Source organism: Aethalodelphis obliquidens, unplaced genomic scaffold, assembly GCF_003676395.1.
Source record: "Aethalodelphis obliquidens isolate GAN/ISIS:26980383/991018 unplaced genomic scaffold, ASM367639v1 scaffold7, whole genome shotgun sequence".
In the NCBI taxonomy this organism is placed as follows: Eukaryota; Metazoa; Chordata; class Mammalia; order Artiodactyla; family Delphinidae; genus Aethalodelphis; species Aethalodelphis obliquidens.
In genome coordinates, this window is record NW_020837951.1 from 22,153,691 (window position 1) to 22,170,327 (window position 16,637).

The following is a 16,637-nucleotide window of genomic DNA, read 5'->3' on the forward strand; positions in this document are numbered from 1 at the left end:
TTGGAAAGCTTGTCCTGGGTTGTATCTACAAAGTGACAGAGCTGGAATTCAAAGCCAGGTCTTTTCCTGTTGTATCACGATACCTTCTACCTTATGATATTCATTGTTTTCATGTTTTATACCTTTACAGTTCATGTGAATTTAGCATTGGCTTTATTCCTAAGGTTTCTGTGACTATTCTTGTGGCAGTTAATGGCCCTACACCCTACACCAGATTTAATAATATGTCGTAGTTGCTTCAGATATTTTATTCTGTTAAAGAAATAAAATGTTAGTGATACAGCAGAAGCCCATCTTTTCTCTTCCCTCCCTCCTGGGAGCTAGCTTGTGTCCTGACGTTCTCATGCATGTCTTAAATCTTTTACTATAAATGTGTATATCCGTAAACATAGTATTCTAAATATGAATAATATGGTCATTTCCTCATATATATTTTCATATTTCAAAGAATCAGACATCATTTCAAGACGAACCAATTCAAGATGAACCATTAAGCAGATGTATCACTTAACAAAAATGTGGGAGGGAACTCAAAACCAAAAGCATTATATTTAAAACAGATGCTCTAGTATCTGAAACAGAAAAGAAAATCTAAAATCCCAGAATGAAAAAGAAAAATGGTCACTTCAAAAAAACCATTTGTGTTACTTTATATTTCAGGAGGGAGATATGTTAAAATATTTACTTTGGCTACAATTAATCAAGTATGGAAACATTGATGCTAAAGGAGGAAATGGAATAAAAAGAAACCCAATGAGGCTTTTATATACTTTGCATCCTAAGGACTATAAGATTTCCTGGCATATTAAAGACTATAATTGGAGAGATCAATGATGAAACAAATTAGTACAGGGCATTTTTCCTTCGTCTAATTAAACTCCCTGAATCATGGAATTTAAATTATACATGGAGATGCTCTGTCAAAACGCTCTCCTGCTTCTCCAGTAATTGAAAGCAACTGGATGTTTGCCACTGGTCCACAACATCTGGGAAACTTTCATCCTTTTTTTTTTTTTCCCCCAAGTGTGTATACACATAAAAGCGAGTATCTCTAGTTTTCCAAATAGACTTCAACTTTGTCCTCATTCAGCATTCTGTTGAATTTTAATTTGTCATTAAAATTATGTCATAGACATAGCAAAAGAAAATCAAGGTGAAGGGAGACCTACTTTAAGCTTGTGTACAATTCTTGTTATGTTTACCTGGGCCATATGTTTATCCTGCCCTCAGGTGTGTGCTAGTGGCATGACATTTCAGGGTTATTTCACTTGGGTTTAGGATTCTTTTGTGGAATGCAGCCTCTGAATTATAGCCCCTGGGAGCTAAGACAGATAAGGATGGAACTCCGGTAAGTTCTGCCTCAGAAGTTGAGACGTCCCGGGGCTATTGGCCTTCTGAAGCTGACAGTGCTTCCCAAGTCCCTGGGACTGTTTCTCCAAGACAGATCCCAGCTCTGACTTCACTCTTCTCTTTACCTGGGCGATCCCTTCTTTTGAAGTGAGATGGAAGCTATTACTACAATTGCAAGGTACAAGGGATCTTAAAATATACAGGTCTGTAAATATTTTGACTCTTCATTCAAAACATCTCTAGGATTTGTACTAGAAATAACTCTTTACACTTAAGCCGTAATGTGCTGATTTTCAATATCTCATTGTGTTTGGAATAATTGAGAGCAATCCTATAAACATCTTAGAGTACTTAGGCAAAAAGGAAAGTCAATCAGTAGTTAAATTCTTCATTAATCAGTAGTTAACTTGGGATATATCTAAAAGATATGTTTGAAATGACTATTGGTAAAATATGATTTTAGGAATTGTTTCTAAAAAGATTGATTTTTAAAAATGGCATTGAACAACATAAGAATAGTTTTTTCAAAAAACTCTCCCTGCACAATTGGTAGGGTTTTTAGCAATATAAACAGGACTAAAGCTTTGAAATCAAACATGAAAACTGAAAATATATCAGAAAAGGAATTACTGATTTTCAAGCTCTAGATCAAGAGAGAGAAACAAAGAAAGGAAAGACATCATAAGATGAAGACATTTTAAACCCAAATTTTACAAATAATTTTTGTTTTTATTCTGAATATTGGTCCCTAGAAGAATGTGTGCATGGTAGGGGTAGGGGTCACCTACAGAGATGGAATTTTCATGTCTTTCTGCAAAAATCGTCTCCTTCACTGGTCTGCCACTGTCATCACCACCCTGCCCAACTCTGTTAAACTTCCTGCCTGAAATTGTCATCATTTCAAACCTCTGTGGTGAATTAGACAATTGGTGAGAAAACGCTAGACAAAAAATACTTCATATTAGACTGAACTGTTTGTATTTCAAAACTTTTCCACTGTTATCTCTGAGGAATTCCTACCCCTTCATTCTTAAAATCCCAGATTGAAGAACTTCTCCTTCAGGAAACCTTTAATAACATTCCTCACCTGTTTCCTGTGCATTCCTCTCCCTGACACATTGATGGCTTCTTCTTTTGTGCTGATTCTACACCTTGTATGGACTTTAACTGTATCATTTATAACCATTGAATCACACTTGATTACTGACACACTTGTAAAACATACTGCGAGAACTTTGAGAATAATGACATTTTTTTTAGCTTCAAAGCATTGCTAAGAACCTGTCTTACGGTCAGCTGAACATAACATGTGTTCATGAGTAAATTATGGGAAGGTGAAGAAGAAAAGTCCTGGGGCAGTGTGGCATATCAGCTTTAGCTGATCATGGCTCTGGAAGCTTGAGGGAAAGGATTACTTCAAACAAATTTTGAGAGGAATGGAGAGTTTAATTTAATGGGTAGTGTTTCATTTTGGCAAGATAAAAACGTTCTGGAGACTGGTTGTACAACAATATGTATATACTTAACACCACCAACTGTCCACTTAAAAATGGCTAAGATGGTAAATTTTATGCTTTGTGTGTTTTACCACAATTAAACATAAAAATTAAAAAAACAAAGTTGGGTGACAAGGAAGAGGACATATGAACACAAGAAATCATAAGTGACCTAACGATCCCTCAGGTGTGTCAAGTGGAGGTAGTAGCCATGACAACTGGCTACTCAAACTTGGTCCTTTTCCTTTTTGGTGCATAGCGTTTCACAAATTATATCTTGTTTGATTTCCTTAGCAACCCTATGAATGGAACACATTTTTTATCCTCCATTTTAAAGACCAAGAAACTAAGATGAAAAGAAGTGATTTGTTTGTGTGAATTGAGCTGGGGATCTGTTGGGTCACTGCTGCGGTTGGCGGGTCAGCTGTCCAGTGTTAACCACATGGTCTGGGCTCGCAATCCCATGATGACTGGTCCCACCTGCAGTGCTTTAGGCTCGGAGGAAGTCACTCTGCACCCACTTTCCCCTGGAGCTCTGGTAGCTGGTCCAACATACTGCTATTAAGAGGTCATCCTGGAGTGAACAAGAGAGAAAGATTTTTCTCTCAAGGATGGCAACGGTCCTCTGAGGCAGCTAGTCTCCTCTTTGGTGGAAGACACATTGAAATCTGTGGTGAGGGTCCCTTCTCCACCCACATTCCCTCGATGCCATTATTATTATCGTTGTTACAATACATGAGCCCTGGTGGATCATGGGAGACTGAGTGGTTTTGACTGCATAGTATCAGTGTTTATATCTACTTGTTCTTGTCTGCTTGGCCAGCCCTCAGGTCCAGGTGTTACATACTCTTGTGCACACTATAAATGCCACATTCTGAGCCAGCCTTAGCTGAGCCAATTGAATCACAGGATTGCAAACTATTAGCTCCTGAATTGCCCAAACGTTGTCTACATGAGCCTTAGCCGATGCAGTGCTGGCCACTGTAACACAACTACCTTTATTTTTATAAATTTATTTTTGGCTGTGTTGGGTCTTCGTTGCTGTGCGCAGGCTTTCTCTGGTTGCGTCGAGCGGGGGCTGCTCTTCGTTGCGGTGTGTGGGCTTCTCGTTGCAGTGGCTTCTCTTGTTGCAGAGCACGGGCTCTAGGCACGCGGGCTTCAGTAGTTGTGGCTCTTGGGCTCTAGAGCGCAGGCTCAGTATTTGTGGCGCACTGGCTTAGTTGCTCCGCGGCATGTGGGATCTTCCCAGACCAGGGCTTTAACCTGTGTCCCCTGCATTGGCAGATGGATTCTTAACCACTGCGCCACCAGGGAAGTCCCTGTAACACGACTACCTTTAAACCAACTCAGAGAATTCTATTTTTTAATGTCAACAAAGTCCAGATTTAGGAGTAAGGCAGAGACCTCTAATTCTTCTCTTTCGGCTGCCCAGGTGGAGACTATGTTTCCCAGCCTCTCTGGCAGCTGGGCGTGCCCGTGAGACTGAGTGTTGACCAATAGGATGTGAGCAGGAATAGTAACTTCTAGATTGGCTCTGTTTAAGAAAGTCACTTTTACTGCTTCTCTGTCCTCTTCCATGAACCTGTCCAGTGCATAAGCCTCAACCACGCTGCCTTGGATCATACTCGAGGGCAGGGTTTCTCATATTTTTTCGTCTCAGGGCTTCTTCAGACTCTGAAATATTATTGAGGACCCCAACTAGCTTTTGTTTCTATGGGCAAATTTACCATATTTAGAAAGTAGAAGTAAGAAAATTTTATTAATTATTTAAGTCATTTAAAAATAACTGTAATAAACCTATTACATATTAACATAGCATTATATATTAACATATATAGTACCTTTTAATGAAAACTAGCCATATTTAAAATTTTTAATTATTTACTAATTCATTTAAAATAATACAGCTGGTACATGTTGATAAGTAACATATTTTAATTAAAATAACTATATTTTCCAAGATAAAAAAAATTAGTGAGAAGAGAGGAATTTTTTTACATTTTTGCAAATCTCCTAATGTCTGGCTTAATAGAAGCAGCTGGATTCTCACGTACGCTTCTGCATGAACTCTGCTGTGATAGGCTCTTTTGCTTGAAGTATGTGAGGATGAACTAACCTCACACAGATAAGTAGTTGGAAAAGGGAGGAGTGTTTCAGTAGTCATTTCAGACAGTTTTATTCTTCTTCGATACTGCAACAAATATAAGTGGTAGTTTCTTAAAGGTTAGTTACAATGTGAAATCTGAAACTATATCAAATAACTTTCATACTCAGGTACATGAAGAACATACTGGTCTGTTTCGCACTTTAAATGGATCTCTTACCCATTCATGACTTTACTATATTGCTTCACCAAGTTGTATAGATCTTTCAAATGTTGACACATTTTATTATACAACATCAAAGCATCCCAAGTATTCACATCAACAGCAATCTCAGAAAAAGCAAATGTAAGTAACTTAAAGACAGTCAAGTCTTTAAGTACTGGGAAGCTGTCAAGTTCAAGGTACGGGTACAAATTTTCCAAAATTGTAAGTGCTGCTTCAAAGCTCAAATTTTGTAATTGGCAACAAGTACTGTCAGTTGTTTTTCGTGATTTGCTTTTTTAATTTTCACAAAGATGTCGGTCAAACACCCAAATCTGAATAAGAACATGTGTCTTTCTGCTGATTTTTCAAGTGAAAATCATGTTCTGTGGAGAAAAAAAAAAAGTAGCTAGTTCTTGAAACACAAAATTGCACAAGTGCTTTTCTTGGAGACAAATACATTACCTTGGAATGCATCAAACCTGATGCATACTGCCAAATTCATCACCCAGAATATTAAAAAGAATGAAGAGTTAATGAAATTAATACTTTTTACTGCTTTATCAAAGACATTTTAAAGTGAAACTGGCTTTTCCCCTTGTGACTATGTGGCAATAAAGAAATACTAGTCTACTTGGACCTTTTGGTGTCCCTGCCTTGATTTATACCAGCAGTTTTACCTACCATTGCTTCTGTACCATCAGTTTAAACGTCAATGCAGTGAAAAAGGCATGCTACCTTAGTATCATTACGAAAATAGTTTTGACCTATGATCTTCCTGAATGGGTCTCTGGGATTCCAATGTGCATTACTGGGGAAGGTCAAGGCCTTCAAGTTCTTGGAAATTTCCCCAGTGTCCTTGTGGAGCTGCAACAAGATGTTAAATGCAATGCCACAGTGGGGGCTGCCCACAGAACCTAGACTTATGACCTACTGTTCTGGGTATTTTTTATTCCTAGCTGAGATAAACTGTCCAGAATGGGAAAGTGAGCTCCTTATAAAACCTTTTTTTCAGGGCCTGGGAAGATGGGGCAGGAACAGTAAGAGGCGTGGACTGGTGGTTTGCCAAAGTCCCTATAGCCACAAGCGTCCTCGGAAGCATAATGGAACATGTTCCAATGTTTCTGAAAACCAGGGTAACCAGGGTCACCAGACTTTACTTTGCCTTGAAACTGTTCCACCCAAGACTTTGTAGCTTCTGCAGCCCCATCTGGGGATTACCAATCCATCCCTCTATCTGCTCTGCCAAAAACTTCTCCTCCATCCCACCCTTTCTCAAGGTATCTGAGGGAGCTATGGGTTTCCTGTGCCCTTGCAGTCAGCTCTGTAGGTACTGCTCCAGAAAGCTAGCAGGGTCCTTTCCAGGCTTCTGGTGGCCTCATCGGGAGAACAACACTCTTACGATCGTAAGTGAAGCTTGTTTCAAAGTAAAGGACATAATAGGGAATGGGGAGACTGGGTGGAATTCTGGTGGTGTCCTGGGAATTCTGTTTGTGGTGTAATTCTGATAACATCTTGGCTTTCCCTGTTGCTGGTTTATGATTCATCTTTCTTGGGTCTGATAAGTTGGTTAGCATTCATCTCTGCATTTTTAGATTCCAAAAATTTATTATTTCACTCTGAGTCAGCTCTGGGATGGTGACAATAGACCTCTCTTTTCCTGGCATCACCATGCCCAATTGGTCACGGTCCATACCCTGACAAATGTGTCATATTTAATCTCTAAAAGAGGACCCAGGGCCACTTTACGTAATTATAAATTTGCCTATTTGACAAAGGCACCTGACCCCAGGAGTGAATGGGGACTGGCACCCAGCCCTGTTCTGCTCACCAAACGGTATTCCCACAGGGCTAGATCTGCCCAGAGAGGGCATCTTTTTCTTTGTCTCCATATAAGGGGTACCTTTCTTTAGCTCATACCAAGATCTTTCTATAGGGGCTTGTGGACGCTCTATCAGGACTTACCTTGGCCTATCCTGGGTCCTTTGAAAGATGTTTTCCTTCATGGCCTGCCCATTTGTGTCCTACTTAGAAGAGCCTTTAAGGCCTTCCAGATACAAGTCCCCTTGTCTATTTCTTTCTTTCTTTTTTTAAAAATATCCCAGAAATTTATTTAATGTTTGCTTGATACATTTTATATAGAAAGGTTAGGACCATTTGCTTTGGGCGCCCCTGGTAAGGCTCGTGGAGGCACTGAACTACAGAGGGGCGCCAATCTGGAGACATCAGAAATGGAAATCACACGCCCCGTTTTATGACTGTTCTTAAAGATTTGTCTCTAGTGAAATTAGGCCACTCCCTTAAAAAATGCTCAAGATGTTAGAGCTACTGTGTGAAAACAGCTGACATTTAGGAGGGCATTTCACATTTTGGTCTGTCGGAACATTTAAATACTTCGAAATAAAAACTACTCAACTTTGAATCTTTCAATACTGGAAGACTTTCAAGTCTAGGGCTAACAGCCAGGAAGACTGCTTTGTGTTCCTTAAACTGGACTCTGTTGCCCACAAAGTTAACCTTCGGCTTTGGCTTCCATTTCTTCCGCATTACAGTCTCCATCCACTTCTGCGTTTTCTCTCTCTAGCCTCTCCAGCTGCCTTGCAAGTTCAGTCTCATCTGTATCTGTCACCACGTTGGGCCCCACTTGAACACTGAAGATGCCCCTCTTTTCCTCAGTCTTGTCTTTTATGACAGCCATAGCTTGGTTGAGGACAGAGAGGCCTTCTGTTCCTTCCAGGGTGGCTGTAGTCATTACATGCCGAGGAGGAACTATTAGATTAATCTTGAGGGCATGGTTTCTGTAGAACAATTCAGACCTGCTCTCAGGGCTGCTTTTACAGCATTGATGCCTTCATAACCATAACAAGCCACTTCACTGTCTGCTCGAATTTTGACAGCTTGTGGGGTTAAACACCTATTAATATTGTTAATGAGTACTTCCCGTTCATCTCCATTCAAATCTAAGCTATCCAAAATAGATGGGTCTGAGACTGCGTGCTTAAATGCACCATAGGCGCCGTATCCGGGTCTCTTGTCATCGAAGACTCAAGCAGTCCTCTGGAACAGGCTTTCCAGCTGTTCGTCCTTGGTGTATTCTAAGACCTCAGCAACATGACGAAGAATGCTGTAAACAGTTGTGGATTTGGTAAATTTATCTTCACATTTGATCATTTGATTGCTTCCTCGGAGAAACTCTTCTGTTTGAAAAATCAGTCCATCCTTTTTCTTTGTCCACTCTAATGACAACCACACATCCATTCCTGCCAATTCGGATGAGTTTGTTTATATAACGGATACGCCTTCTGGACAACTCACTCAGAAGAATCACGCTTTCGATGTTGTTGTATTCCAGCAAGCTGACGTAAGCTCCCATTTCAGCAATGGACCTTACCTTCGCCATCGCTACCTCTTCCACCTCAGGAAATTTTTGCTGATAAAATCTACAAATTACACCGGCATTGTGAGGTAGGTGTGTTGAATTCCCCACTGGCGTCCCGCGCCACGCTCTTCAATCAGAGAGAGCACACTTGATCCGCCCACAGCAGCCGTGGACTCTCCTCAGCATCCCATTGTCTATTTCTTTCCTGCCCAAACTGGCCTTTGTGCAGGGCCCTGGGGGAGCGGGCCAAGAGCTGTACTTCGTCCCTGCTGGACAGCTGGACTCTCCAACTAAATTGCAAGGACTAAGTTCTACCAACTGATCTCCTTCCTGTGTCCACAGCTAATGCACACCCTCTTCCTCAGCAAAAAGAAAGCCTTTGTTATATATAAATATAGGAAGGAGTATCTGATAAGCCAGAGGCCAGTATACAGCCAGCAAGCACCAAGCAGCCACTGGGGAGATTACGTGAGTGAGGACAAAAATGTGGTTTTTCTGTCATCACGACCAGACGACCCCAGCTATGACAAGATTATACATAGTCCTAAAAGTGGCTACTCTTGCTGTTGCTACAGTTCCCTTGGGCAATCCTTTGTCTAGAGCTGCTGCACGCGACAGAATCTGTTACAGATATTTCTTTCTTCTTTCCTGGCCCCTCACATCAAAGGGTGCTGAGAGCTTTCTGTACTTGCTGGTCCCAAAGTGTCTGCAAATCCCTGGTTCTTTTCATCATGGCCTATGTAGCTAGTTCCTTTATTTAAAAGTCTTAAAAATGTCCATCTGGGAGTATGGTTGGTTTCCTGCTTCTGGCTGGTCCTTACATCCTCATGAAATGACAGAACCATGGGGACAAAGAGAACATCTTATAAGCTTGGAGGTAGAGGTGGGTGGTTGGGAGAAGATGTTGGCAGAGAATGATTGTGGATTTTTCAGTAGCAACTGAGAAAGTTAGAAATCAGTGGAGCAATTTCTTACACATTCTGAAAGAATTATTTTTGACTTAGAATTTTATTCCCAGTCAGCACATCAATTAAATATGAAATAGACTGAAGATATTTTCAAAACTTCAGGGTCTCTAGGAATTGACATCCTTTCTTAGGAAGATACTGGAGGAAGTGCTCCATCACAACGAGGGTAAACAAATGAAAAGGAAGATGGGGGCCTGGGAAACAGGAGATCCCGTGGGAGACAGGGATGAAGGGAATCCTCCAGGTGAGGGCCAGGGGAGAGCCCAGGACGGCAGGTGTGTGGCAGGCACAGGAAACAACTGAACCGGTGAAAACAAGTCAGGGCGCCAAAAGAAGCATTAATAGAATATTGAGAGGAGATTTAGACAATGCAGAAAAATTTGAAAATGTATTAGTGATAAATATCTAGAAAACAAAGCAAAAAACAGCATACTTCTGGCCTCAACTGTGGATAATGTAAACACTGACTCTTGATCTAACTAAAATTAATATACAAGCATGTCAAAAGTACAAGGCAATAGGAAGCGTGTGATTGTGTGTGTATGTGTGCGTGGGTGAGTGTGTGTGCGTGGTGTGTGTGTGGTAGTGGTGGTGGTGATGGTGGAAGTGGGGGAGAGATGAAGAGCCATCGAGGCCAAGGCACCAGCCGGCTGATAACATCTGAAGCTGACAAAGCAAGAGCAATTACTATAAGCCTGGTACTGAATATATGGAAGTAGATGCTTAAAGAATCAGCTGAAAGATTTGAGAGTGGTTGTCTTTGACTAGCAGGAGATGGAAGGGAGCTATGAATTGCTATTTTTGTTTTTGTTTTGTGATCTATTTTCCTTTTTATAACAAACCTTATAAACTCTTACGTGCAGGTTTAATTTTAAATTACCTATTATAAAAAACCCAAACTAAAACCTAAATATGGGGAAAAAAGATGTGAGAATGTAGGGATTTATGTGATTTTTTTCTTTCCTCTAATTTGCCTTATTAATAATAGTCTTCCACAGTTCCAAAGCAAAAACCCATACCATTAACATGTGGATCTGAAACAAAACAGCTGGGCAGAAAACATTGCTCCCCTGCTACCCTGGGCTGGTTCAGGAGATCTTGCCAGATGGCATACTTAGTACCCAGATAGCTTTGCTCTCTGAACTGCAAATGAACATCCCATTTCCTTCCTGAACATGGTCAGAGCTCTCTGTGTTCCAGTCACACCTCCCTTCTCGACCTCCCTAACCCTTGAAAGTTGTAGTGGGTTGAATCATGTTCCTCAAAAAGATATGTCCAACTCTTAACCCCAGGTACTTGCAAATGTGACTTTATTGGAACTAGGGGCTTTGCAGATATTGATATTATGTTCAGGAGCTCAAAATGATATTAGAGTGGGTCCTGGGTCCAATGACTAGTGTCCTTATAAGAGAAAGAGAGGGAAATTTGACACACAAACACAGAACAGACACAGGGAAGAAGGCCACGTGAAGATGGACGCAGAGATGAGAGTGATGCAGCCACAAGCCCAGGAGCACCAGGAGCCACCAGAAGCTGAAAGATGCAGGAAGGATCCTTCCATAGAATTTGTAGAGGGAGCATGGCTCTGCCAGCACCTTTATTTCAGACTTTTGGGCCTCAGATCTGTGAGAGAACCAATTTGTGGTCATTTGTTATGGCAGCCCCCGGAGGAAACAACACAACACACGGATGCAGATGGAGGAGAAGCAAGCCTTCGAGCCTGTGGTGTGAGTTTTTCAGGTTCTCTTCTCAGCAAACAAACATTTGCTGAGCTCCTGCCATTTGCCAGGCTGTGGGCTGGGCCTCGTGGCTGGAGATGAGAATTTGGAGGCTGAGGTATCTTGACCAAGGTGCTGTGGGCCATGTCACAGTGTTTGGGCTTCATCTCCTGAACCAGAATAGACCACTGAAGGATTGTTAAGATGAGTTTGGTGCTTTGGAAAAAGAAGTTGGAGCAGAGGGTATTATGGAGAAGGGATTTTAGTGGGGACTTGGGAAATGTCAGTTAGGACCGGGATTTTCAAACAGGGAGCGTGGGGCCCTTCACTGAGGAGACTTGGGCAGGAGAAGCCTGTGCTGTCTGAAACAGAACATTCAACAGGCCTATTGTTTTCATATTATAGATGGCAAGAAATCTCAGCATGGGAAAATCTTGGAATTTCTGCATAAAGAAATTCTCCATAAGAGAGCATGACAAAATGTTGTAGGGTGATGGATTCTAAAAGATTAATCATAGTACACCCCATATTTTCTGAGTATTTTACTATGTACTATGCCACATGCTTTCTACTTATTTCACTTAATTTTCTAACAGTGCTATGAGGAGAGTACTGCTACTAATTACCTCTATTTTAATCATGAATAGTTGAGGCTTAGATTTGGGTCAGGTCACACATTTAGGTGGAGCTGGGACTCTAACTCAAGTGACTGTGCTCCTTAAACATTCCCCAACATTTCACTCCCTTAAAAAAAATTAATTAAAAATTTATTTTTAAAAATTTTATTGAAGTATAATTGATTTACAATGTGTTAATTTCTACTGTACAGCAAAGTGGCTCAGTTATACATATATATATTCTTTTTCATATACTTTTACATTATGGTTTATCACAGGCTATTGAATATAGTTCCCTGTGCTATACAATAGGACCTTGTTGTTTATCCATCCTATATATATTAGTTTGCCTCTTCTAATCCCAAACTTCCAATCCTTTCCTTCCCCACCCCCTCCCCCTTAGCAGCCACAAGCCTGTTCTCTCTGTGAGTCTGTTTCTGTTTCGTAGATATGTTCATTTGTATTGTATTTTATTTTTATTTTATTATTTTTTAACATCTTTATTGGTAGAATTGCTTTACAATGTTGTGTTAGTTTCTGCTGTATAACAAAGTGAATCAGCTATATGTATAAATATATCCCCATATCCCCCTCCCTCTTGTGTCTCCCTCCCTATCCCATCCTCTAGATGGTCGCAAAGCACCAAGCTGATCTCCCCGTGCAATTCAGCTGCTTCCCATATATGTGATATCATATGGTATTTGTCTTTCTCTTTCTGACTTACTTTGCTTGGTATGATAATCTCTAGGTCCATCCGTGTTGCTGCAAATGGCATTATTTCATTCTTTTTTATGGCTGAGTAATATTCCGTTGTATATGTATATAGATATAGATATAGATCTATCTCACATCTTCTTTATCCATTCATCTATCGACAAACATTTAGGTTGCTTCCATGACTTGGCTATTGGAAATAGTGCTGCTATGAACATAGGAGTACATGTATCTTTTTGAATTGTAGTTTTGTCTGGGTATATGCCCAGGAGTGGGATTGCTGGATCATATGAAAACATTTTTTTTTAGCTTTTTGAGGAACCTCCATACCATTTTCCATAGTGGCCGCACCAATTTACATCCCCACCAACAGCATTTCATTCCCTTTGAAAGGTTTAGTTCAGTGGCTAATAAGATGTGCCAGAAATTATAAGGATTTGAATGAAGGCAGTGACAGTCAGTCTGGGTGGGAAGACAGATGTGAGGGCTATTTCAGAAGACTTGGTGACAAATCAAACAGGGAAAAGTGAGGGGAAAATATAACTTGGTACACAAGCAGAGATACTATCCACACGTTTTTCTTTCTGCTTTGGAAATATTATATGATATTTAGAGTTTTGTGTTTCAAATATTAAGAGTTTTGCAGAATCAACTCAATACAATCTGTCTAAAGCAGTTCACTGTATCTTGTGGTACAACATCTGAGCCATAGGATGGATGTAATTTCATGCAACCCTACTCATCAGTGAATTCTGTAGCAAAGATGATATAAAATTCAAGTAACCACACACTAGCTTCTCTCCTGGATGGTTAGACTTCTATAGAATGTGTAAATAGATGAACAGATTTTACAAAATACAGTTATGTGTCATCAATACCCTCAATTGCAAAACAAGCCTGATTTTTTTTCCATTTAACTTCATTTTGGGAAATCCCTGGCACATATTTTACGCCATGTTTAATAAGTGCCTGTATTGGTTTGCTAGGGCTGCATAATAAAGTACCACAGACTAGGTGGCTTAAACAACAGAAATATATTTTCTCACAGTTCTGAAGGCTGGAAGTCCAAGATCAAGGTAGCAGCAGGTTTGGTTTTCTGCTGAGGCCTCTCTCCCTGGCTTGCAGATGGCTGCCTTCCTGCTGTGCCCTTACTTGGCCTTCTCTGTGCATCTGTGTCCAAATCTCCTCTTCTTATAAGGACACCAGTCATATTGGATTATGATCCACCCAAAAGACCTTATTAACTTAATCACCCTTTAAAGACCGTATCTCCAAATTTAATTATATTCTGAGGTTCTGGGGGTTAGGACTTCAACATATGAATTTAGGGTAGGGGACAATTCTGCCCACAGTATGATCCAAGGTCACAAAGGTCAGAGCCATATTCACACTGTAGGAAGCCGTTTCTTGAGATGATGGGATCCAGTTGCTCAGGCCATTTGGACAATCAGAACGGAGCCAAAAGTGACTTCACTGTGGGACACTTAGCGAAGTTACCTCCCTCTTTCTTATTACATGGCCTGTTTCCCAGGACTAGAGAGAGATTTCAGTCATTCTTTGGCATTATTACTGGCCGTGGGGACCTCTACATCTGATATTTGAAAGGGATGAGAACATGGGTGGGTGGAGGTTGAAAGTATTTGTTTAGATACGAGTACGTGGAGAGGCTGAATGAAATGGTGCTGGAACTGGCAGAAACACTGGAGGTCAGTGCTCTGGGGCTTCTAGAACTATGTCCCCTTCTCCCTAGTGCAACTCCCTCTATGAAAGGTCACCGCACATTCATCAATTTGACATCATGGAAGAAAAGCTTCCTTTAATCTTGTTTTTCAGTATATATGATTCAAAGTCCATTTAATAAGGGAAAAGACTGTGGAGGTACACGTATATTTCCTAATAAAACAAGGTGAGGGGGAATTTTTTTTCTACATATTGTTTGATTAAAACACATATTTCCAACTAATTAGCTCTGTAATAAAACAAAACAGGATAACAGCCTTCTACTATTTAAAAATCCTTTCCCGTCTCCCCACCTGAAGTATTCTTCTGTTCCCCTGTCCAATGAATGGCCTTTTTTTTTTTGCTTCACCTTTGGCCTCACACTGGAGTCTCAAATCTGTATCTACCACCTAGAATTTTCCCCTGAGCTTCAGGAGCTGATTGCCAGTTCTCTCTAGGTCTTGCCACTTCACTGCTCTATAGGGCACTTATACTCAATATGTACAAAAGTGAATTTCTTTCTAAAAATTTATTTTATTGAAGTATAGTTGGCTTATACTGTTGTATTAAATTTCTGCTGTACAGCAAAGTGATTCAGTTATACATATATATACATTCTTTTTCATATTACTTTCCATTATGATTTATTACGGGATATTGAAGATAGTTCCCTGTACTATACAGTAGGAACTTGTTGTTTATCCATTCTATATATAATAGTTTGCATCTGCTAATCCCAAACTCCCGAAAAAGTGAGCTTACTGGGGTCCCTCAGAAATGCTGCTCATCTTCTATATGCCCCATCCTGGTTCATGAAACTTACTTAAAGAACTCACAGTTACACTTGCTTTCTTCTCACCCCTCATCCTACTGACTCTACATCTTAAATATTTCCTGGTTATGCTTTCCTCCTCCTCCTCTTAAATTTAGATCCCAGCCATCTTTCGCCAAGCCTATTGCATTTGCTTCCCCAGGTGTCTCCCTGTCTCCTGTCTCACCTCTTTCTCCTTTCCTTGGCATCCTAAACCTATAGACTCATTTCAACTTCCTTAGCCTAGCATTCCAGGCTCTCATCCTGGGCCTGGCTACTTATCCAACATTCTATCCTGAAACACATCTTTTCCTACAACTGTTTACAGACAACTTGTGTTGCTTTAATATAGCCTGATGTTTCCCGACTTGAGGTCATGAGCTCATGTGCTTAAGCAAACTCCTACTTCTCTTGCAGGCATTACGCCAGTGGAATGCTTTCTTTGGTCCCCAGAACTTGGACTTGGTGCTCTTTTCTGTGGTTCATGGCGTATTGTGCCCATCCTTCATTTCACTGAACTACTGAAGTGGACCAGTTTCCTTATCTGTCTTATACATTAGATGTCCAATTCCTTATAACAAGGGAGAGTTTTATTCACCTCTGTGCCTCTGGTATCTAGTCAGTGTGTGCGGCATAGTAGTCCCTTTAAGAATATTGAATAAACAAATGTGAAAGTGCTTTGAAAAGTTTCAAATCTGATGGAGGTATAGGGACTCTTTTTATAAACATTATCCCTTAAACATCTCTAATGAGCTATTGTTTTATTGTAAGAAGATCAGTGGAATCTGAGTTAAAAGCTTCAAGTGCCAGTCTGTGTCTATGTATAGTAGTTAATTTCCTTGACTGTAAAATGGGGCTAGGGATACTATCTAAGCCAATTGTTGTGAGAATCAACTGCGATAATGTGGGCAAAATTTATTTCTAAACCTTAAATGCTGTTCTATGAAAACATGAGTTAACACCAACTATGCTCGTCTTTCTAAAACTATATCCACCTACCTATCTATCTATACATATTTGTATTTACACACATATGTGTATTTTTTTGTACTGTGTCCTGCTTGACTATTTAAAATAGATCTTCACCATCTGTGTAATGTTCCCTTGAGTGGTGATTCAGTGATTTCCTCATTTTCGAAAGAGAACAAATTTTTTTTGCTAAGATTAGGTCTCAGGGACCTCTTCATCATGTATGAATGCAAATAAAAAAGAATTATCTATTCAAATTCAACCTTTTCTCAAAAATACAGGGAAGAACCTGGATCCTATTTGGTAGAGAGAATTGTTCCAAGCCAGAAAAAACAGTGGTTGGATGACCTGAGCACATATTTTTATTTTACTTGAAAGAACCAATAGGTTTCACCAAAATTTTCAGGTATTTTGAGAGCAAGTGGGCGTTAGCACTGATTTTGGATTTAGGAATGAAAAACAGCTCCTCCACCCCACCCCCCCAGACATTTTCTGTTTTTACACAATGTATATAGAAAGTGCTCAATAATTAGGGTGATCTTACCTCCCATTTTATTCAGAACAGTCCTGGGATGTCCCTTTGTCTAGGT

General features: G+C 40.2%; 1 pseudogene; it reads right to left on the minus strand.

Annotated features, from left to right (window-relative positions):
- Nucleotides 1-7,664: 7,664 nt before the first annotated feature.
- LOC113619413 (eukaryotic translation initiation factor 2 subunit 1 pseudogene) lies at nt 7,665-15,564 on the minus strand (annotated as a pseudogene).
- Nucleotides 15,565-16,637: the final 1,073 nt, after the last annotated feature.